Source organism: Salvelinus namaycush, chromosome 25 (assembly GCF_016432855.1).
Source record: "Salvelinus namaycush isolate Seneca chromosome 25, SaNama_1.0, whole genome shotgun sequence".
Classification (NCBI taxonomy): domain Eukaryota; kingdom Metazoa; phylum Chordata; class Actinopteri; order Salmoniformes; family Salmonidae; genus Salvelinus; species Salvelinus namaycush.
This window is the reverse complement of record NC_052331.1, coordinates 5,395,555-5,418,877: the sequence shown is the minus strand read 5'-3', so window position 1 is coordinate 5,418,877 and position 23,323 is coordinate 5,395,555. Positions and strand designations below refer to the sequence as shown.

The 23,323-nt window shown below is 41.3% G+C and overlaps 1 pseudogene; it reads right to left on the bottom strand.

Annotated features, from left to right (window-relative positions):
• Nucleotides 1–2,620: 2,620 nt before the first annotated feature.
• LOC120020558 lies at nucleotides 2,621–19,082 on the bottom strand (annotated as a pseudogene).
• Between the last annotated feature and the right edge of the window lie 4,241 nt (nucleotides 19,083–23,323).

The window sequence follows — 23,323 nt, the reverse complement described above, 5'->3', positions numbered from 1 at the left end:
GAACAACTGTGAATCACTGCCCATCTCTCCCTCTCTCTATTTGTGTCTATTTATCTTTCGCTCTCCAGACTCCTGTCACACAGGAAGTGAAAAAGGGGTTTCCTCTTCCTGTATGTTGTGATGGAGGGAACACAGACATGGAGTGGGGTGGGGGTGGAGGGTCTCTCGCGTTAGGAGCAGAGTGAGTAGACAGGTTGACACTGAGATTAGTGCCAAAAATGACCGTCGCAGTTCAACCGTACAATTAAAAGTGATATATTCCGAAACGCAAATCTCTCATTTTGCATACACATACACAAACACACACTATACACAAACACACACTTACATTCATGCACGCAGAGTGGGTCTAATGCAGTAGGAGGACACCATGGCTGTGTATAGGATGCATTGCATCCCCAGCAGAGCAAACACACACAGTCTTGTAAAGCTAACCTTGTGGGGACACAGAATTCAGTCCCATTCAAAATCCTAATTTTCCCTAACCTCTAACTCTAACCCTAACCCGTACTCTTACCCTAACCCGAACCTTAACCCTAAACCCCCTAGAAATAGAGTTTTACCTTGTGGGGACCAACAAAATGTTCCCAGTAGGTCAAATGTTTGTTTGTTTTCTATTCTTGTGGGGACTTCTTGTCCCCACAGCAATAGTTCAACACGCCCCCACACACACAATGGAGGGCACAGAGACGGACATATCAATCAGAACCTCTCTGGACTGATCAGAACCTGATCTCACAAAACCAGTTGACATATGTAATCTCCTTTATTTCTGACACTTTATGTTCCTTTTTTAATTTAAGTCTATTCCAATTAACTCTCTTCCAGCCCTCCTATGTTCTCCTCTCATCATGCAATTGTTACTGTGTCACTCTTCACAGTCATTCACACGCTCCCATCCTTCTCTGTCCCCTTTCTCTAGTCTACTGGTGAGTCCGTCAGACAAAATGAGGAAGAGGTCAGAAGGAGGAAAGCGACAAAATGTCTCCCTCGTTTCGATTCCGAAAAATGGACTGGTTTAATGTTAGATTTGTGGCTTGCATGTGTAGACAAACAGACTGAGAAACCAGACTGTCAGATGCTGATTTGGGTCATTTGAAAAACAAAGTGGTGTTATCTTACCTAATAGATTGTGAAATGCACCATGCATGAGAGGTCCTAGTTAAGCTGTGATATATTCACCAAAATCCACAGAATGTTTACCTTATAGCTTTTTTATGCCGCTGTGAATATATCTAAGACAATGTAAGACTTCATAAGAAAGTAAACGATTCTTGTTGCGCGTGTACTTATGTGCATGTACTTATGTGCATGTCTGTGTGCACGTGTGTGTGTCTCCAGTATGTAATGTTGGCTAGGTGAGATAAGGGAGGCTGTAATGAGTCACCTCCCCACTACTTGCTGTCCCGGAGGTTCCGGAATGGCCACACGCAGACAAACACACACACACATATCTAAAACCCATCTCCGGCATGATACGATAAGTCTGTCTCAAGTAGGGCTTCACCACACACTGCTTTGAGGAAAGCACCGTTTTATAGTGTCCTGAAGTCATGAATGTTATAAAGACGGAAGTTACAGGAGATTTAAAGGAAAGAACACAGTGCTACCAACATGACATTCTGTTCCACCAAGTCGTTGTAACCAAATGGTCCACGGACCAGGGGTTGAGAAACAATTGGCTCCAGGGACTTGAGTAATGACATCATATAAGTGTCTAAACTAGCTTTAGAGTCTGAACCCAATGACACGCTCTGTCTAAGGATAGGTAAAACTGATAAAAAAAGTATGTGCTGTTAGATTACTGCAATACTGGTCTAATAATACCGTTGCCCACCTGATATGCACTGATCAGCACACAATACGCACTTTTCTTTATTTTTGCAGATACACTTCTGTTCGTTGAGCGTTGTCTAACACACCACTGTTTCTAGAGTCACAGGCAGATTGCATGTGTGTAGTAGCTTTACACTGAGTAACACTTTCTATATGCTGAATCAATTCATGTCAAAAATGTGTTTCCAGCTTTTCTCTTTCTATCCTCCTTTTTGAATTTCACTCAAGTCTAGATGATGTTCATGTTACGTAGGGGACTGGGAACAGAATGCAGTGAACGCAGAAGTTAAAAGTAGTTGTGTTTCACAATGCGTTAATCTAGTAGAGTGACTTTGTGTCAAAGTACAAGCCTGATGAAGGACTAAGTGACAAATATTGCAGTTTAATAAATGTGTATTTGCAAGTATGAGGGAGGTTCTAGAGAAATAAAAGTATTTAAAATACAAACATACTGTATTGTTATATGTGTATGTTCAGTATGTGTATGTATTCATTTAGAGTTTTTCTTTTTTGAAGATTTTTTGTGATGTTACTGTCTATCTAGAGACGGGCACTGTAAATTAGTGCAAGCTAAATTGTCATGGTGCAATATCTAACTGTTGTAAATTGCAAAGTGTCAATGTTATTTAATCTGTCCTTACTCAACTAAACATAAAAAAGTCAAAAAATAGTCAGTGAAAAACCCTTACAAAAATAAAGAAAAACAAAACATTCATTATATTAATAATATTAAGTGATATGTTACTATTAGTTCACGAAAGGAGGGGGGGTCCTGTGGGATTATTTAAGGATACTCTTTGATGAGGTAGGGTTTTAGACCTTTTTGGAAGATGGGCAGGGACTCTGCTGTCCTAGCTTTAGGGGGATGGTTCCACCATTGCAGTGCCAGGACAGAGGAGCCTTGACTGGCTGGGAGCTGCCCTCCTGTAGGGGTGGGAGGGCCAAGAGACCAGAGGTGGCAGAATGGAGTACTCGGGTTGGGGTGTAGACTTTGAGCATATCCTGCAGGTAGGGAGGGGCAGGTCCTCTTGCTGCTCCGTAGGCAAGTACCATGGTATTGTAGTGGATGTGAGCTTCGACTGGAAGCCAGTGGAGTGTGTGGAGGAGTGGGGAAACATGGGAGAACTTGGGAAGGTTGAACACCAGGCGGTCTGCAGCATTCTGGATAGGTTGCAGGGGTTTGATGGCACAAGTGGGAAGCCCAGCCAACTGCAAGTTACAGTAGTCCAAGCGGGAGATGATAAGTGCCTGGATTAGGACCTGCAACGCTTTCTGTGTGAGGAAGGGTCGGACTCTACAGAGGTTGTAGAGCATGAACCTGCAGGAGCGGGTCACTGCTTTGATGTTTGCAGACAATGAAAAGGTGTTGTCTAGGGTCACACCAAGTTTCTTTGCACTCTGGGCAGGGGTCACCATGGCGTTGGCAACCGTGAATGAGAGGTCTTGGAACGGGCAGGCCTTCTCCGGTTGGAAGAGCATCTCCGTCTTGTCGAGGATGATCTTGAGCATGGTGGGACGACATCTAAGCTGAGATATCTGCCAGGCACACATAGATGTGTGTCGACCACCTGGATTTCAGAACGGGGGAAGGCGGGAAGCTGACGCGGCTTCCGCTGACAAAAAAGGGGAGACTGAGGTACTAACACTTACTGCTGATTGCCTAGCAGAGGTTCCTGTTTTCTGGAGAGCGCGTGAAGGGACCTGGTTTTGCCTTCTGAAAAGCTGCCGTTATAGACGACTAATATCTCCGGCTTTGATTTTATTTGATACATGTGACAATATCATCGTGAAGTATGTTTTTTCAATATAGTTTTATTAGATTATTGAAATTTATTCGGGACGTTAGGCGTGTTGCGTTGTGTGCCTTTGTTCAGGAAGGAGAGCTTCGCGCTACTTTGCTAGCTTTCCGTGCTAATTGACCCGAGAAGAGGACATTCTAAAACCAAACAACGATTGTTCTGGACAAAGGACCCCTTGTACAACATTCTGATGAAAGATCATCAAAAGTAAGACCCATTTTATGATGCTATTTCATATATCTGTCGAACATGTGAAATAGTCGTTTGCGCCCAGATTTTGGGTACTCTCTCGCTATAACTAAGCTGGATGTCGTAATGAAGTTATTTTTAGAATTCTAACACAGCGATTGCATTAAGAACTAGTGTATCTATCATTTCCTATACAACATGTATTTTCTAGTAACGTTTATGAATAGTTATTTGGTCAGAATAGTTGAGTGTCATAAAAATATCCGCACATTCTGGGAAAAAGATGCTACGTTAGCACAATGTATAACCACTGATTTCAGCTCTAAATATGCACATTTTCGAACAAAACATAAGTGTATGTATAACCTGATGTTATAGGACTGTCATCTGATCATCTGAAGGTTAGTGAAAATTAATATATTTTGCTGGTTTATTCCCTATCGCTAACGTGCCTATTGCTATCGCTAACGTGCCTTGATGAATGAATGCGGTAGTGTGGTAGGCTATTGTAGTAAGCTAATATAATGCTATATTGTGTTTTCGCTGTAAAACACTTAAAAAATCGGAAATATTGGCTGGATTCACAAGATGTTTGTCTTTAATTTGCTGTACACCATTGATTTTTCAGAAATGTTTTATGATGAGTATTTAAGTATTTGACGTTGGTGTCTGTAATTACTCTGGCTGCTTCGGTTCTATTTCTGAAGGTTAGCTGTGATGGTAGCTGCAATGTAAAACTGATTTATACCTCAAATATGCAAATTTTTCGAACAAAACATAGATTTATTGTATAACATGTTATAAGACTGTCATCTGATGAAGTTGTTTCTTGGTTAGTTTGGTTGGTTCTTGGTTAGTTAGGTTGGCTTTGTGCATGCTACCTGTGCTGTGAAAAATGTCTGTCCTTTTTTGTATTTGGTGGTGAGCTAACATAAATATATGTGGTGTTTTCGCTGTAAAACATTTTAAAAATCGGACATGTTGACTGGATTCACAAGATGTGTATCTTTCATTTGCTGTATTGGACTTGTTAATGTGTGAAAGTTAAATATTTCAAAAAAATATCTTTTGAATTTCGCGCTCTGCCTTTTCAGTGGAATGTGGGAGTTCCGCTAGCGGAACGCCGGTGCCAGACAGGTTAACTTCTTGGCAGAGGGTATAATGACTTCTTCTTGCTCAAAGAAGAGCGGGGGCTGATATCCCAAGGAACACTCGAAGGGCGAGAGACCAGTGGCCGGCAGGGAAGGGTGTTACGGGCCTATTCCACTCACACGAGATGCTGGCTCCAGGTGGTGTGATTGGTGGAGACGAGGCAACAAAGGGCCGTCTCCAGGTCCTGATTGGCTCGCTCTGACTGGCCGTTAGATTGGGGATGGAAACCAGAGGACAGGCTGGCTGACTACCCAATGAGGGTGCAGAACGCCTTCCAGAACTGGGACGGGAACTGGGAACACGATCGGAGATCATGTCAACTGGAAGTCCATGGATCCGGAAAAAGTGCTGCACCATGAGCTGAGCCGTCGACTTGGCAGAGGGTAACTTGGGAAGGGGAATAAAATGGGCGTCCATAGAAAACCTATCCACCAAATCAAATCAAATTTTACTAGTCACATGCGCCAAATACAACAGGTGTAGACCTTACAGTGAAATGCTTACTTACGAGCCCCTAAACAACAATGCCGTTTAAAAAATAGGGATAAGAATAAGAAATATAAGTAACAAGTAATTAAAGAGCAGCAGTAAAATAACAATAGCGAAACTATATAAAGAGGGGTAACTGTAAAGAGTCAATTTGCGGGGGCACCGGTTAGTTGAGGTAATATGTACATGTAGGTAGAGTTATTAAAGTGACTATGCATAGATGATAACAACAGAGATGTTATAGAGGGGGAGAGGGGGTGGGGGAAAATCAAAAAGCCTGGCCAGCCATTTGACGAGATGTTCAGGAGTCTTATGGCTTGGAGGTAGAAGCTGTTTAGAAGCCTCTTGGACCTAGACTTGGCACTCCGGTACCACTTGTCATGCGGTAGCAGAGAGAACAGTCTATGACTAGGGTGGCTGGAGTCTTTGACAATTTTAGGGCCTTCCTCTGACACCGCCTGGTATAGAGGTTCTGGATGGCAGGAAGCTTGGCCCCAGTGATGTACTGCGCTGTTATCACTACCCTCTGTAGTATCTTGCGGTCGGAGGCCGAGAAGTTGCCATACAAGGCAGTGATGCAACCAATCAGGATGCTCTCGATGGTGCAGCTGTAGAACCTTTGAGGATCTGAGGAGCAATGCCAAATCTTTTCAGTCTCCTGAGGGCGAATAGATTTTGTTGTGCCCTCTTCACAACTGTTTTGGTGTGCTTGGACCATGTTAGTTTGTTGGTGATGTGGACAGTAAGGAACTTGAGGCTCTCAACCTGCTCCACTGCAGCCCCGTTGATGAGAATGGGGGCGTGCTCGGTCCTCTTTTTCCTGTAGTCCACAATCATATCGTTGATCAGCCTGTAGGCTGTCTCGTCGTTGTCCGTGATCAGACCTATCACTGTTGTGTCATTGGCAAACTTAATGATAGTGTTGGAGTCATGAGAGAACAGGAAGTACAGGAAGGGACTGAGCATGCACCCCGAGGGGCCCTTGTGTTGAGGATCAGTGTGGCGGATGTGTTGTTATCTACCATTACCAGCTGGGGGCGGCCCGTCAGGAAGTCCAGGATCCAGTTGCAGAGGGAAGTGTTTAATCCCAGGGTGCTTAGTTTATTGAGGAGCTTTGAGGGCACTATGGTGTTGAACGCTGAGCTGTAGTCAATGAATAGCATTCTCACATAGGTGTTCCTTTTGTCCAGTTGGGAAAGGGCAGTGTGGAGTGCAATAGAGATTGCATCATCTGTGGATCTGTTGGGGCGGTACGCAAATTGGAGTGGGTCTAGGATTTCTGGGATAGTGTTGTTGATGTGAGCCATGACCAGCCTTTCAAAGCACTTCATGGATACTGACGTGAGTGCTACAGGTCAGTAGTCATTTAGGCAGGTTACCTTAGTGTTCTTGGGCACAGGCACTATGGTGGTCTGCTTAAAACATGTTGGTATTACAGACTCGGAAAGGGAGAGGTTGAAAATGTCAGTGAAGATACTTTCCAGTTGGTCAGCGCATGCTCGCAGTAGACTTCCTGCGGCCTTGTGAATGTTGACCTGTTTAATCCCACCAAAGTGTCCGATTTCAAATAGGATTTTCAGCGAAAGCACCACAAACGATTATGTTAGGTCACCGCCAAATCACAGACAAACACAGTCATTTTTCCAGCCAAAGATAGGAGTCACAAAAAGCACAAATAGAGATAAAATGAATCACTAACCTTTGATGATCTTCATCAGATGACACTCATAGGACTTCATGTTACACAATACATGTTTGTTTTGTTTGATAAAGTTCATATTTATATAAAACAATCTGAGTTTACATTGGCGTGTTACGTTCACTAGTTCCAAAAACATCCAGTGATTTTGCATAGCCACATCGATTCAACAGAAATACTCATCATAAATGTAGATGATAATACAAGTTAAAAACATGGAATTATAGATATACCTCTCTAATGCAACCGCTGTGTCAGATTTCAAAAAAACTTTACGGAAAAAGCAAACCATGCAATAATCTGAGAAGGCGCTCAGAACAATAGTCAAATTAGCCGCCATGTTGGAGTCAACAGAAACCAGAAATTACATGATAAATATTCCCTTACTTTTGATGATCTTCATCAGAATGCACTCCCAGGAATCCCAGGTCCACAATAAATGCTTGATTTGTTCGATAATGTCCGTTATTTATGTCCAATTAGCTACTTTTGTTAGCGCGTTTGGTAAACAATTCCAAAGTCACGAAGCACGTTCCCTTAAAGCTGACGAAATGTCCAAAAGTTAAGTAACAGGCAGTAGAAACATGTCAAACGATGTATTGAATCAATCTTTAGAATGTTGTTAACATAAATCTTGAATAACGTTCCAACCGGAGAATTACATTCACTTCAGATGAACGATGGAACAGAGTGGAACTCTCATGTGAACGCGCATGGTGAAAGCATGGTCATGTCATGGCAGACTTGACTAATTCCTGTCTCATTCGGCCCCCCTTCACAGTAGAGGCATCAGACAAAGTTCTACAGACTGTTGACATCTAGTGGAAGCCGTAGGAAGTGCAAACTCATTCATATCCTGCTGTGATTTCAATGGGATCTGATTGAAAATCGACCAGCCTCAGAATTTCCACTTCCTGTTTGGATTTTTTCTCAGGTTTTTGCCTGCCATATGAGTTCTGTTATACTCACAGACATAATTCAAACAGTTTTAGAAACTTCAGAGTGTTTTCTATCCAATACTAATACTAATATGCATATATTAGCAAATATGACTGAGGAGCAGGCCGTTTACTCTGGGCACCTCTGTGCACCTTTCATCCAAGCTACTCAATACTGCCCCTGCAGCAACAAGAAGCTTAACAGCTTCTACGCCCAAGCCATAAGACTCCTAAACATCTAATCAAATGGCTACCCGGACTATTTTACAAACTAAAGTAACATTCCAACTTAAGCTGAATAACACAACCATGGCAATTTCTTGAGGTTAGTGTAACTATAAATGTCTCCTTATGTAATCATATAAAGTGTGCAGACTAAGAATAGCATGCATAGGTCATCACAAGTCTGTGGAGATCTTCACAATTGATGTAATAACCTGCTCAGTATCTTGAACGGCATTGAACACTTGCACATTGTATTTTTAATGTAATCTCAACTGCAATCCAGGTCATGTAGTTTTGCTATTAAATGAAGCAGAGTGATAACACATTAATATGTTGTATAAATAAACAAAATATCTGACATTGTATTCCAATGTTGTGCCATTAAATGGTTGAAAGTGCAGTCATTGAGTGAAAACTAAACCAAAAATCTGAACTTGTCTTTCCATTGGAATTTGGTTGTTTTGAGATTATTAAAAGCATAGTGATAACATATTTTTAAATTCAGCTAACTTTTGGTTGTATTTGAGAGTAGGGGATAATTAGTTGTAATCTCATTGATCAAGGTCTCAACAAAATATCACCCAATTATCCATGTTGAAATGACGTGGTGTGCTCAGTGGCCAATGCCTGGGTTGAGCAGACAGAGCAGTGTTTGGAGCTGGCCAATCAGGCGTGAGGGATGTGAACAAGAACTGACATCAAAGGACGGACACTGCCACCATTCACTAGCATGGCCTACTTCCCCTGAATATACACACACACAAACACATCCCCTGCCGCAACAAAAGTGTTAATATTGGGTCGAGGCACTGATGCTGCATGGGTAAGTCCTGCCTTCCATTGTTAGCACAAACAAATATACGCACACTCAAACACAGACACTTGACTCATGCTCGAATGCATGAACACGTACAGTGACCTATACATGTAGGTACATGCACCCCCATGCACACATGCATGTAAACATACACACACTGCCTAAGCTTGTTCCACAGGACCAACATGTGGAAGGGTTTCTGTACCTGCATTCTAGGAAATTACACCATTTGGTCTTTAGTTCTCTAATAATGAGTTTTCTCCTACTAGGATGCATTTTATTTAAACTTTCTTTAGGCAGGGAGGCAGGTTATTTATTTGTTTTGGAAAGTTCCATGTGTATTTTACTGTCTTCCTTGCTACAAAAAAATGCAACATGTGGTCCCGTGTGGCTCAGTTGGTAGAGCATGGCGCTTGCAATGCCAGGGTTGTGGGTTCATTCCCCACGGGGGGACCAGGATGAATATGTATGAACTTTCCAATTTGTAAGTCGCTCTGGATAAGAGCGTCTGCTAAACGACTTAAATGTAATGTAAAATGTAAATGTAACATTGGAACAATACAGATGAACTCCATTTGACTCAAACAGGAAGTAGAGGGTATAGAGAGAACACAGCATTTCTTGTCCATGTGTCACTGTGATTGGTCAACATTCGGTCAGCAGGCAGAGAGAAGCCCCTTGTGTTGGCAGGCTGCGTTAATGGATACCCTTTTTCCTTTCCAACAGGATAGAAAAAGCTGAACATCTGCAGCCATGCAATTGTCTGTAGTTTGTTCTGTAACTATATGTTTTAGAGTAGCTGTTTAACTAACCTGATGTGTCAACAGCTCCCGTTCTCACTGTTAACGACACAGAAATAAAATGCCTCCTGTATGCAGATGATCCGGTACTGCTGTCCTCCACAAAAGAGGGGCGACAGCAACATTTAGATCATCTGAAACAGTTCTATCAGACCTGGGCAGTGACAGTCAATCTTAAAACTTCTTGCGAATATAGGGGGTGCTGTTTCGACTTAGCATAAATTGGTCTCCAGATTAAACTGCCTAGTACTCAATTCTTGCTCGTACAATATGCATATTATTATTATTATTGGATAGAAAACACTCTCTAGTTTCTATAACCGTTGGAATTATGTCTCTGAGTGGAACAGAACTCATTCTACAGCACTTTTCCTGCCAGGGAGTGAGATTTCAGAAATCTTGGTCCCTGTTCCCAGTTCAGTTTTTAAGTCCCTGTGAATCCTATGGGGATACAAACACTGCCTACGCCTTCCTCTAGATGTCAGTAAGTGGTGACAATTTGAATGGAGTCGATTGCGCAATCAGGGACTTTATAAAAGACAGAAAGGCGGAAGGACCTTTCTTTTCTTCAATGCGCTCGACGCACGATGGACGTCGGACTGGCCTCTTTCCAAGCTTTGGTTTAGCCAGTAATATATCGCCGGTCATGTTTTTACTCGTTATAGGTGTTAAAAACATCATAAGGTAGTTAATTTAAACCGTTTTATAGCAATTTATATCCGTTTAGTGCGATTTTCTGGCATTTCTTTGTGACGCACTTCCAAGAGCTGGGCACTTTTCTAGTACATGCCGAACGTTAGTGGCCATTTCGACGGGACAAGAGGACATCTTTCGACCAAAAGACGATTAGACCGGAGAAAGGATACATTGCCCAAGATTCTGATGGAAGATCAGCTCATAGTAAGAACTATTTATGATGATAAATCGTTGTTCTGTAGAAAAATGTTAAACGCATATTCCGCCATTTTCTTTGGGGTAGCTTCACTTTGGCGCACCCGGTATTGCACAGTAAGGATAATTTAAAAAATGTAATTCAGCGATTGCATTAAGAACTAATTTGTCTTTCAATAGCTGTCCAGCCTGTATTTTTTAGTCAAGTTTATGAATATTTATTCATTAGACTAGATCACTGTCCAATATGGCGCCCGACATTTTCAGGCCAGTTTTGCTACTATTCTCATTGTATAACCACGTTTTTTTGTGGCTAAATATGCACATTTTCGAACAAACTCTATATGTATGTTGTAATATGATGTTACAGGAGTGTCATCGGAAGAATTCTGAGAAGGTTAGTGAAAAAATTAATACATTTTGGTGGTGATAATGCTATCGCTCTTTTTGCCTTGAATCAATGCTCGGGTAACGTTTGCACATGTGGTATGCTAATATAACGATTTATTGTGTTTTCGCTGTAAAACACTTAGAAAATCTGAAATATTGTCTGAATTCACAAGATCTGTGTCTTTCCATTGCTGTGAGCTGTGTATTTTTAAGAAATGTTTTATGATTAGTAATTAGGTAATACACGTTGCTCTCTGTAGTAATTCTAGTCGCTTTGGGGAGATTTGTGATGGTGGCTGCAATGGCAAACTATGATTTATACCTGAAATATGCACATTTTTCTAACAAAACCTATGCTATACAATAAATATGTTATCAGACTGTCATCTGATTAAGTTTTTTCTTGGTTAGTGGCTATTTATATCTTTATTTGGTCGAATTGGTGATAGCTGGTGATGGAGTGAAAAAATAGTGGAGTAAGAAAAATGGTGTATTTTGCTAACGTGGTTAGCTAATAGATTTACATTTTGTGTCTTCCCTGTAAAACATTTTAAAAATCAGAAATGATGGCTTTATTCACAAGATCTGTATCTTTCATTTGGTGTCTTGGACTTGTGATTTAATGATATTTAGATGCTACTATTTACTTGTGATGCTATGCTAGCTATGCTAGTCCGTGGGGGGTGGTGGGGGGTGCTCCCGGATCCGGGTTTGGGAGGTGTTAGAGGTTAAAAAGACAAACATTATGATATTCCAGACAAGGTCCAGATGTCAGGGAAACTGATGTACATTTTACTGGACTCCACTCATATAGAACACACACACACCAACATATGTTTGGGACAAAACATTTACTTTAACCTGGCCGTGAATGAACTGAAAGACAAAGCAAAGAGGGCTTTCTATGCTATTAAAATACCTAATACCTATCCACCAAGTGTTACAATACTTTAAAAACAAGTGACCCCCACTCCTATCATTACAAAGCCCTCAAATTCAAGAGGTTACCATAGAGAAGAGTCCCCTCAGCCAGCTGGTCCTGAGGTTAAGTTCACTTACCACAACCAAACCAAGAAATCCTCAGAATATCTGGCCCATCTAAATGATCACAAACCAAAAAAAATAGAAATATTCCACCTATTGGAATGACACCACAAAAAGTAAACTTCAATGCTATTTGGCTCTAAATAGACAGTACATGGTGGCAGACTATCTGACCAACGTGACTGATAGAAAACAGACTCAGTGAGCACAGCCTGGCCATAGAAACTGTCCGTCACAGGCAGATCTGGCTACCCAGAGAGGACAGGTTGTGGTCATTTTGCCCTCAGAGAGAGGTCGAGACAGAGCTGCATTTTCTCCTACACACAGACTTACGGGAAATTTCCTTCACCAAAATTGAAAACAAATACAACGATTTTGAAAAAAGTATAGAAAATAAGAAAATCCAATATCTATTTGGATAATAAACCCTGTGTGCTGTATTAGCTGCTAAATATGTAGCTTCCTGCCACACCTACAGTGCATTCGGAAAGTATTCAGACCCCTTTCCTTTTTCCACATTCTGTTACGTTACAGCCTTATTCTAAAATGGATTAAATAAAAACAATTCCTCATCAATCTACACACAATACCCCATAATGACAAAGTGAAAACAGGTTTTTATAAATCTTTGCAAATGTATGAAAAAACAAAAACAGAACAACGTTATTTAGGTAAGTATTCAGACTCTTTGCTATGAGACTCGAAAATGAGCTCAGGTGCTTCTTGTTTCAATGTATTATCCTTGACATGTTTCTACAACTGGATTGGAGTCCACATGTGGGAAATCTAATTGACTGGACATGATTTGAAAAGCAAACACCTGCCTATATAAGGTCCCACATTTGACAGTGCATGTCAGAGCAAAAACTAGGCCATGAGGTCAAATGAATTGTACGTAGAGCTCTGAGGCAGGATTGTGTCGAGGCACAGATCTGGGGAAGGGTACCAAAACTTTTCTGCAGGTCCCCAGTTTGGCCTCAATCATTCTTAAATGGAAGAAGTTTGGAACCACCAAGACTCTCCATAGAGCTGGATGTCTGGCCAAACTGAGCAATCGGGGTTGAAGGGCCTTGGTCAGGGAGGTGACCAAGAAACCAATGGTCTGACAGAGCTCCAGAGGTCCTCTGTGGAGATGGGAGAACCTTGCAGAAGGACAACATTCTCTGCAGCACTCCACCAATCAGGCCTATATGGTAGATTGTCAAGACTGAAGCCACTCCTCAGTAAAAGGCACATGACAGCCCACTTGGAGTTTGCCAAAAGTCACCTAAAGACTCTCAGACCATGAGAAACAAGATTCTCTGGTATGATGAAACCAAGATTAAACGCTTTGGCCTGAATGCCAAGCGTCACGTCTGGAGTAAACCAGGCACCATCTCGTCCGTGAAGCACGGTGGTGGCAGCATCATGCTGTGGGGATGTTTTTCAGCTGCAGGGAATGAGAGACTAGTCAGGATCAAGGGAAAAATAAACGGAGCATAGTACAGAGAGAGAATTGATGAAAACCTGCATCCAGAGCACTCAGGACTTAAGACTGGGGTCTAGGTTCAGCTAACAACAAGCCAACAACCCTAAGCACACAGCCAAGCACACAGCCATACTCAGGACTGACTTCGTGACAAGTCTCTGAATGTCCTTGAGTGGCCCAGCAAGAGCCCGGACTTGAACCTGATCAAACATCTCTGGAAAGACCTGAAAGCCTCCCCGTCCAACCTGACAGATCTTGGGAGGATCTGCAGAGAATAATTGCAGAAACTCCGTAAATACAGGTGTGCCAAGTTTGTAGCATCATACCCAAGAAGACTCGAGGCTGTCATCGCTGCCAAAGGTTCCTCAACAAAGTACTGAGTAAAGGGTCTTAATACTTATGTACAGTTGAAGTCGGAAGTTTACATACACTTAGGTTGGAGTCATTAAAACTCGTTTTTCAACCACTCCACAAATGTCTTGTTAATTAACAAACTATAGTTTTGGCAAGTCGGTTAGGACAACTACTTTGTGCATGACATAAGTAATTTTTCCAGCAATTGTTTACAGACAGATTATTTCACTTATAATCCACTGTATCACAGTTCCAGTGGGTCAGAAGTTTACATACACTAAGTTGACTGTGCCTTTAACTCTTATGGCTGCAGCCCGACGCCGGTACACTTATGACAACAGTCAGCTCAAGTGCAGGGCGCGAAATTCAAAATATATATTTTTTAAAATATTTAACTTTCACACATTAACAAGTCCAATACAGCATATGAAAGGTACACATCTTGTGAATCCAGCCAACATGTCCGATTTTTAAAATGTTTTACAGGGAAGACACAATATGTAAATCTATTAGCTAACCACGTTAGCAAAAGACACCACTTTTTTTACTCCACCAGTTTTTTACTCCATCAGTAGCTATCACAAATTCGACCAAATAAAGATATAAATAGCCACTAACCAAGAAACAACTTCATCAGATGACAGTCTGATAACATATTTATTGTATAGCATATGTTTTGTTAGAAAAATGTGCATATTTCAGGTATAAATCATAGTTTACATTTCAGCTACAATCAGAAATTGCACCGAAAGCAGCCATAAAACTTAGACACCAACGTCAAATACCTAATTACTCATCATAAAACATTTCTGAAAAATACATAGTGTACAGCAAATGAAAGACAGGCATCTTGTGATTCCAGCCAATATTTCCGATTTATTAAGTCTTTTACAGCGAAAACAAAATGTAGCGTTATATTAGCTTAGCACAATAGCCAGAAACACTTGGGCGCCGACGACCAGTTCACATCTACGACAGATATATGAAATAGCATCATAAAATGTTTCTTACTTTTGCTGATCTTCCATCAGAATGTTGGACAAGGTGTCCTTTGTCCAGAACAGTCGTTGTTTGGATTTAGAACGGCAACTTTCCCTCTTCATTTAGCATGCGCACTAGCCAAGTGGCACGGATCTCTCCAACGTCAACAAAGTCAGAGAACGGAACACGGCAAAACTCCCGAAAAAATTTCAATAATCTGATTAAACTATATTGAAAAAACATACGTTACGATGATATGGTCACATGTATCAAATAAAATCAGAGCCGGAGATAGTAGTCGTCCATAACGGCAGCTAAACAGAAGGCAATCCCACTGTCCACCTCGCGCTGCCAAGAGTACCGGAAATGAGGGATACGTCATACAAAGAGCTTGTATTCCAATTCAGACCAAGATAAACACGAAATTTCTTCTCTCACAGCCTCTTGACATCCAGGGGAAGGTCTATGAAGTGCACATAGACTCTTACGTATCATGCCCATGTATAGGCAGGAAGTAGAACAGAGCATCGATTTCAGACTTTCCACTTCCTGGTCAGGAAGTTTGTGCCAAATGAGTTCTGTTTGACTCACAGATATAATTCAAACGGTTTTAGAAACTAGAGAGTGTTTTCTATCCAATAGTAATAATAATATGCATATTGTACGAGCAAGAATTGAGTACGAGGCCGTTTGAAATGGGCACCTTTTATCTGGCTACTCAATACTCCCCCTGCAGCCCAAACAGGTTAAACAGCTTGGAAAATTCTAGAAAATTATGTCATGGCTTTCGAAGATTCTGATAAGCTAATTGACATCATTTGAGTCAATTGGAGGTGTACCTGTGGATGTATTTCAAGGCCTAACTTCAAACTCAGTGCCTCTTTGCTTGACATCATGAGAAAATCAAAAGAAATCAGCCAAGATCTCAGAAAAAAATTGTAGACCTCCACAAGTCTGGTTCATCCTTGGGAGCAATTTCCAAACGCCTGAAGGTACCACGTTCATCTGTACAAACAATAGTACGCAAGTATAAACACCATGGGACCACGCAGCCGGGTGACTGCTCAGGAAGGAGACGCGTTCTGTCTCCTAGAGATGAACATTCCTTTGTGCGAAAAGTGCAAATCAATCCCAAAACAACAGCAAAGGACCATGTGAAGATGCTGGAGGTAACAGGTACAAAAGTATCTATATCCACAGTAAACGAGTCCTATATTGACATAACTTGAAAGGCCACTCAGGAAGGAAGAAGCCACTGCTCCAAAACCGCCATAAAAAAATCAGACTATGGTTTGCAACTGCACATGGGGACAAAGTTTGTAGTTTTTGGAGTAATGTCCTCTGGTCTGATGAAACAAAAATAGAACTGTTTGGCCATTATGACCATCGTTATGTTTGGAGGAAAAAGGGGGAGGCTTGCAAGCCAAAGAACACCATCCCAACCACGAAGAACGGGGGTGGCAGCATCATGTTGTGGGGGTGCTTTGCTGCAGGAGGGACTGGTGCACTTCTCAAAATAGATGGCTTCATGAGGTAAGAAAATTAGGTGGATATATTGAAGCAACATCTCAAGACATCAGTCAGGAAGTTAAGCTTGGTCACAAATGGGTCTTCCAAATTGACAATGACCCCAAGAATACTTCCAAAGTTGTGGAAAAATGGCTTAAGGACAACAAAGTCAAGGTATTGGAGTAGCCATCACAAAGCCTTGACCTCAATCCTATAGAAAGAAATAAAAGCTGAAATAAATCATTCTCTCTACTATTATTCTGACATTTCACATTCTTGAAATAAATTGGTGATCCTAACTGACTTAAGACAGGGAATTTTTACTAGGATTAAATGTCAGGAATTGTGGAAAAACTGCGTTTAAATGTATTTGGCTAAGGTGTATGTAAACTTCCGACTTCAACTGTAAATGTGACTTCAGTTTACATTTTTTAAACTACTGGTATCAGTAATGTAACTTTTGAATTACCAATACTTAGTAGTGTAATCTGATTACTTTACATTACTTTCCCCTTAAGAGGCATTAGTAGAAGACAAAAAGGATCCATCAAACGCATTTGGTGTGTCATCATAGTGGTCTCTAACTTGTGGTCACACTTGGTCAGGTGGAACAAACTTAAACTCATGCTTTTCAATGCTGAATGGAATGTCACTGAGAAAACAGAAAGGTGTCATGTATTTTTTCTCGCAAATATCCTTTCTGAATTTAAAAGTAATCCAAGAAGTAATTATCTAGTTTTTCAAAAGTATCTGTAATATGATTGAAATATTTTTTGCGGGTAACGTAACTGATTACAGTTACAGTTTTTGTTATCTGATTACATGTAACTTATTACATGCGATCAGTTACTCCCCAACCCTGTGTATGATAAGGAAATCCTGCTGGTTTTTCCCTGCTGAAAACAAAACTGCATACACCAGCATAAATTTCAAGCTGGTCCATGACTGTCTATTCTGGGCAGTGCTGGTCTAGCTGGTTATGATGGTTTAACAGCATGATTTAGCTGGTTGTGCTTGTTGAAAGCTAGCTAACGTTACCTCCCATCAGCCTGAGTTGAGTTCACCTTAGCCTACCTAAGTGGACTGTAGCTAATTTCTAGAAAATAACTAGCTATATAATTGCTAGCTATATTTTAAAGACTAGTTACTGACTAATGAACACTTTTTGTCAAACTACTTTGTTCCCGTACCTGATAGAACAAGTTGGCAATATAGCTAAATACCCTTATTGATTTTTATGCAAATAGGCTGTGTTGGCTTGGTATAATTTGGCTGATTAGGCTTGTGCACATGTACCTGAGTGTTTCATTAGTTAGCTAAGTTTTTGACTGACTAGGCTCATTCTTATTCACATTGCATTTCAGGCGGAGAGGGAGTTGGATCACAGAAAGCCGCATGCTGCAGACAGACCAGGGCCCATATTCACAAAGCATCTCAGAGTAGCAGTACTGATTTAGGGTCAGTTTTGCTTTTAAAGACCACAATGAATATGATTACATTGACAAGGGGGCGCTGGTCCTAGATCAATATTCCTACTCTTAAGACGCTTTGTGAATATGGGGCCCTGGAATTAAGCTGTTGCCTAATACATTGCACAGCAGTCGTTTCACCACAGGACCCTAGAGGTACTGTACTACAGTCAATACTTATGAACTGAACATAAGTGCATTTCTATATATCATATTTATATTTACTGCAACATGTGCAGTAAATGCTAACACGGCTTTGGTGATGAAAGGTACATAATGCATTTATTGTCATCTCCCTATCAGGCCAATGCATGCCGTGACATGGGCCCGGAAGATGACATCTTCAAGCTACCTGACTGAATACTGGAGCCTTCAGTGCTACCGGAAGCCCTATCTGGGAGCACAGCAACAGTCTCTCTCTCACCACTATTCTGTCAACATGTATTGTATGTAACCACTCAAATTCATACAGGGAAAAGCATTGACTTGTATAGGCACTTTGTCCATTTGACCCATTCTTCAATCTTCAGTACATTTTAGTTGACACGCCTGGGTGATGTGTCTGCTATATATGAATAAAAAGGCATTCACCCTGGACATAAGACCAGCGCTGATTTGAGACATTTCAAATCATAAACTCTAAGTGCTTTCTTAAATGTTGAAGTTACCACAGAAGTCCTAAATAAACTGAAGACCGACATGCTAAACATGAAAAGTTATTGTTTTGTAATCTAACAACTGAAAAATGAAAATGAGTTGTTTATACACAACTTTATTGCATCTGGTCATGCCCAAATGTGGCCATTGAAGGCCTTGATAGATCCATCCTTCCCCAGGGAACTGTCTGTGGATAGCTGACAACAGGGTGGCAGGTTTTTTCATGTGCTGCTCTTTCCATGTCATCAGCCAGCCTTAGCTCGGACAACACCTGCCAGTCTGCACAGCGTGATATCAACCCAGAGCATATTGGACTGCTTCTCTCTACCATATAACCGGATTCCTGCCCGTCTGGATCTCATTACACCGGATCATTACTCCGGATCATCGCAGCTAGCTAGCTGCAAACAAGTGGCTAGTGTTAGCTAACACCTCTGTCCCGAAGCAAGCACCAGCTTGACTTGAGCTAGCCTCGAGCTAGGCCCATATACCAGCTAATTCTATGGCTACAATACCTCCTTTGCCAATTGGCTTGGACCCTTTATTGTCAACACGGAGCCCCGCCAATCCATTACGACTGGACTGCCGATGTGATCGTCCAATTTGGTCTCAACAGGCTATTATTTTCTGATGTTGCCGAAGAACCATCTACTAGCCCCGGCCCGCTAGCTTTTCTGTATGCTGCGTCCCCTGCTCGCATAGCGTAGTAGTGACTACCGAACAGCACCCTGCCTCACCTATTGCTGCTCTTTTGACCCTATGATCACTCGGCTACACAGCTGTTGCCCCCTGAACTGTTTCAATAACATGGTACCTCATTTTGTTTACCTGTCGGCCCCAGCCTCGAACTCAGGTCCTATGTTTACCTAACTGACCCGCTCTGCCCATTCATCTCCATTTACCCGTTGTTGTCTTAGCTCTCTTGATCAACACCTGTGATTGCTTGATGCTTCTCTCTAATGTCAATATGAATTATCTACTGCTGTCTTGGCTAGTTTTTACTGTTTTATTTCACTGTAGAGCCTTCAGTCCCGCTCAGAATGCCTTAGATAGCTCTTTCGTCCCACCTCACACACATGCGTAGACCTCACCTGGCTTAACTTGTCCACCCAAAGACGAAACCTCTCTCATCGTCACTCAACGCCTAGGGTTACCTCCACTGTACTCACATCCTACCATACCCTTGTCTGTACATTATGCCTTGAATCTATTCTACAATGCCCAGAAACCGGCTCCTTTATTCTCTGTCCCCAACGCACTAGATGACCAGTTCTTTAGCCTTTAGCCGTACCCTTATCCTACACCTCCTCTGTTCCTCTGGTGATGTAGAGGTTAACCCAGGTCCTATAGCCCCCAGTTACACTCCTATTCCCCAGGCGCTATCATTTGTTGACTTCTGTAACAGTAAAATCATTGGTTGTTTATCCCATGTGTAACTCTGTGTTGTTTCTGTAGCACTGCTTTGCTCTATCTTGGCCAGGTTGCATTTGTAAATGAGAACATGTTCTCAACTGGCCTACCTGGTTAAATAAAGGTGAAATAAATAAAACACTATCTGTGATTTATTTAGAATTTAATGCACACTTAACCAGCATGGCTACCACAGCAGTCTGTTGTGATACGCCATCCTATCTGGTTATCGCTTAGTGCGATTATCCATTGTTTTTCAACAGGGCAATAACCCAACACACCTCCTGGCTGTGTAAGAGCTATTTGACCAAGAAGGAGAGTGATAGAGTGCTGCATCAGATGACCTGGCCTCCGCAATCACCCAACCTCAACCCAATTGAGATGGTTTAGGATGAGTTGGACCGCAGAGTGAAGGAAAAGCAGCCAACAAGTGCCCAGCATATGTGGGAACTCCTTCAAGACTTTTGGAAAAACATTCCTCATGAAGCTGGTTGAGAGAATGTGGTGTCCAGGTGAAACTAGTCTTCACTATTATTGTACAATGTAGAAAACAGTAAAAATAAAGAAAAACCTTGAATGAGTAGGTGTGTCCAAACTTTTGAGAAACTTGGTGAATTGGCAGCATATTGGGTAGAGATTGAGAGTGAAGAGTGATAGTTGAGCATTTTTTGGATATTATTACATTCTAATTCGTTTCTTCAAACTACAGGAAACAGAGGAGATGGATTATATAAAGTTTTACTGGTTTTAGAATTGTATTTTTGTGTGAAGTTACTATTTCAATTTGCCTTGCTAACTTTACTTGCAAGTAGCTAGCTAATGATAGCTAGCTACCAGAGTGCATTATTCTCCGCCAGAATGGCTGGCTAATGCTAACAGCTATGTAGTGGATTTTTATTTGATGAACCCTTTCCATTGCCCACATCATATCCAAGGCTCTTGGACAGATCATGTAATGGACGAAAGTCTGCGTATTCAAACTGCGCAACACAACAAGAAGGTGTATGAGATGAAAACAAGACAACTTGTCAGTCTGATCAACTGTAGGCTACTAATAATAGGAGGTGCGTACAGCCTATGCGCCCTGTCCATCTGGCCATGGTAAAGAAATTGGTAACACTATGTAGCACATTTGTTGTCAGGAGAAAATGTGAATGTGATCAAATTTGGTTTATATTCAAAATTGGGCTGGCTAGGCTGCCTTTACCTTTTCAATCCACATTAATCAATCAACATAAGTGAGTACATGTTATATTAGGCCTACAGTTGCATAGGCCTGCATGATGCAAACATGCATAAAGCAATCTCATCCCTGTCAGTTCTATTGTCCATCAGTTGTTGCCTCTGTGTCTGGGTAGAGGAAACATCTCTGTTAATCTAGTCTAAATATAATTCATATGAACAATTACAAGGTTGGTGCAGTTTGGCAGGGTGTTCATCCACCCCAGGGCCAGGAGTTATTACAGGAGTTTTTGTGACCATGTGACCTGATTAGAAAAAACTGCACCCACCATAACTCGTATAAAAACGGATTAATGACTGTCATACCCTATAGGGTCCAGAGTTTTCCTGATTAGGTTACCAGATAAGGACACAATGTTTTTGTCTGAGTCTCAGGAGGATATTAGAACTTCTGCCTCCCCCTCTCCAATAATCTCTTTAGTGTGTGGGAGTATGTTGTTCTGATGGGATGTGTGTTAATGAACATACTAAACCTCAGCATGTAGGGACTGGGAGGGGTGGGAGGCCAACTTGTCCTAATTTCTGAGAATGAATAAAAGTTGTTCACTTATGAGGGATGTGATTAAAATGTAGTTGGCTCTGATTAAACCTCTGAGCATGTGTTAACTGTGTGTGTGTGTGTGTGTGTGTGTGTGTGTGTGTGTGTGTGTGTGTGTGTGTGTGTGTGTGTGTGTGTGTGTGTGTGTGTGTGTGTGTGTGTGTGTGTGTGTGTGTGTGTGTGTGTGTGTGTGTGTGTGTGCGTGTGTGTGTGTGTGCTCAGAATGGGGGTTGAGATTCCTAAACAGACTTTATTCTAGTATTGGAGATGATTACACTCATAAAAGCTTTCACTCTAAATTGCTAAACTAATCCCTGTCCTGCTAAACAAACAAACAAACAAACAAACAAACAAACAAACAAACAAACAAACAAACACACAATCTTAATCAAGGACATTTGTCTCTCTGGGCTAGCAGCCTCAGAGCTCAGAATCCCTCCTGAACGAGTGATTGCATTCAAGGAAAAGAGGATCAGTCCATCCATTCCTTTTCCGTTTCCTCTCTTTTTTCATCTTAACCGGTTAGCAACAATATTGCAACAAAAGAAGGATGGATATTAAGTTAAGGAGGAGCTGGACCTATCCACCCAATGTCTCTTCTTTTCTTTCCTCTCTCTCTCTCTCTCTAGGTCAGTGGTTCCCAGCCATTTTTGAACCGTGGCACATTTTGATGGGCTAAAAAATTCTGACCTCCCTCATCTGATCCATACTGCAAAATCATCTATTGTCTGTGATAAATGTTTTTAATTATTAAATAGTGTTTATTTGAACGATTTTCATAGTTCCTTAATCATGATGATTCATTTTTGTGTACCCCTTTAAGAGCGTCGAGCCGAATCGATTCTAGAATTTTTTTGAGCTCCAGTAAAATTGTAGATGCATCTATATTAGGTTTTCAGCATCTATATTAGGTTTTCAGCCAGAAGTTAAATTTAAAGTGAGGTTTTCACCTCTTAATTTCTCCATCAATACTCAATATTATTAAAATGTGGCACACCGGTTGAGAACTCAATTCCCTAAATGGCCAGTAGATGAGGCCACGGCCCAGCCCCACTATTTTTCTTGCTGGAAAGATTTATTGACATTTAGCATTCTCACGTAGAGATTCTCTAAGAAGATATTTAAGAAATTACACTAAGTTGTTGACAGTGACACTCGAATGACAGAGAAAGATTACATATCAGAAGTGCCTTCTGTTTGAATATCCGAGAAAGGTGTTGTTGATGTAAATGAAGGAAAGCTAACTAATTACTTGGGGGCTAACAGGCTAATATTTTATTTTTGTTGAAGGAGAAACAGAAAATGATGGAGAGAATTAGGATTACAGATCATACAGTCTCACTCAAAGTGAGAAATGCAGCATGTCCTCATTGGAGATCTATTTGTTCTATGTACCGAGCTCTGTTGCATATTAGCATATGTAGCT